Below are 1877 nucleotides of genomic sequence, written 5' to 3'. Positions count from 1 at the left end.
GCCTTGATAGCTAACACGGTACCAGTGAGAGAGCCGCACTCACTCGACCACATAAGGTATGAAAGCGGAACAACATATGAACAATAGCGCGTGAATAAAGTCACAGGTCTAAAACATAATCGTCTATATCTCTAAGAACAATGGCAACTAACATCCGGCTGCGTCCTTGGGGCTCGACGACCCCGAGCCAGTCACGGAAACTTATAAGGTACTCACCTTAAAATTATTTATTAATCCCGCGCATGGATTGATGTTCATTAATCCCGAGTATGCCTCGACGATCATTAACGAAACTTTACCCCCTTACGCAGGGATGAGTATATTAAAACACAATATCCGGCTGAGTCTTTGGGGCACGACAACCCCCAGTCACGGTTACTTACAAGGTATATGCCCTAACCTATTTTCTATTCCCGAGCATGACTCGATGTTCTCCCGATCATGACTCGACGAAGCATTGATATATGTTTTACCCCCTGCCTTGCAGGGATGACTAGATTCAATATCCAACTGCGTCTTTAGGGCACGACGACCCCGAGCCAGTCACGGTTACTTACAAGGTATATGCCTTAACCTATTTTCTATTCCCGATCATGACTCGATATTCTCCCGATCATGACTCGACAAAGCATTGATACATTTTTTACCCCCTGCCTTGCAAGGATGACTAGATTCAATATCCAGCTGCGTCTTTGAGGCACGACGACCCCGAGCCAGTCACGGTTACTTACGAGGTACATGCCTTAACCTATTTTTCTATTCCCGAGCATGACTCGATGTTCTCCCGCTCATGACTCGACGAGGCATTAATAAATTTTTACCCCCTGCCTTGCAGGGATGACTAGATTCAATATCCAGCTGCGTCTTTGGGGCACGACGACCCCGAGCCAGTCACGGTTACTTACGAGGTACATGCCTTAACCTATTTTGCTATTCTCGAGCATGACTCGATGTTCTCCCGATCATGACTCGACGTGGCATTATTACATTTTTTACCCCCTGCGTTGCAGGGATGACTAGATTCAATATCCGGCTGCATCTTTGGGGCACGACGACCATGAGCCAGTCACGGTTGCATACAAGGTAAATAATTTCAACTACATGTTAAATACCGAGCATGACTCGACGATTTCCCGATCATGAATCGACGAGCATTAACACATTTTTTGCACCTTGATAACAGGGACTATCAGACTCCACTGCCATAAGGCTACGTACTTGGGGCACGACGACCCCAAGACAATCACAATTATTCATATAAGGGACAAAAACATAAGGCATAGTGAAAGCAGTTTCAATAGACACAAAGCACTCGAAGACAACATCAAAGGGTTACAGGGTTAACACACATATTTGTAAAGAGAATGTAGCCCGATAGCACGATTCTCCAACATATTCTACACTATGCAGCATAATTGGCATACAATATTAGTCATTGTTTTTCCAGTCCACACTTGAACACGTTAGTGTGCGAAAATTTGTTATTCCATTTTTTTTCGTTTGAATGCAGTATTAGTCACTGTTTCGATTGTTTCAATATTGGCAAGCACCCACAACCTCGTACTATACCTTTCCTCGCATACAAAGTATGGTCGAAAAGGCAGGGGGTAACGGGCCGGGTTGTGGAAGAAAAATGTGTAATGAAGAGATAATAAGCAATAAACATGGCAGTACAACAAAGAGTTTACAAACTACACATAGCGAATCAAAGTCACGTTACAGTCAAATAAAAAATATATAAGACACCCTTGTCACTTTTGCGGGGCTGGCGAGTTGTGAGAGGGAGGGGGGGCGTCGGGGTCGTTGCTGCAACTTTCATCGCACGAGCAACTCGCGCAAACGCCCGCCCACCATGAGGAACCTCGGGCCAGCGACAA

This window comes from Phyllobates terribilis, unplaced genomic scaffold (assembly GCF_046119375.1).
Source record: "Phyllobates terribilis strain yellow unplaced genomic scaffold, ASM4611937v1 Scaffold_5951__1_contigs__length_48011, whole genome shotgun sequence".
NCBI lineage: Eukaryota > Metazoa > Chordata > Amphibia > Anura > Dendrobatidae > Phyllobates > Phyllobates terribilis.
Note: the sequence above shows the minus strand (reverse complement) of the source record.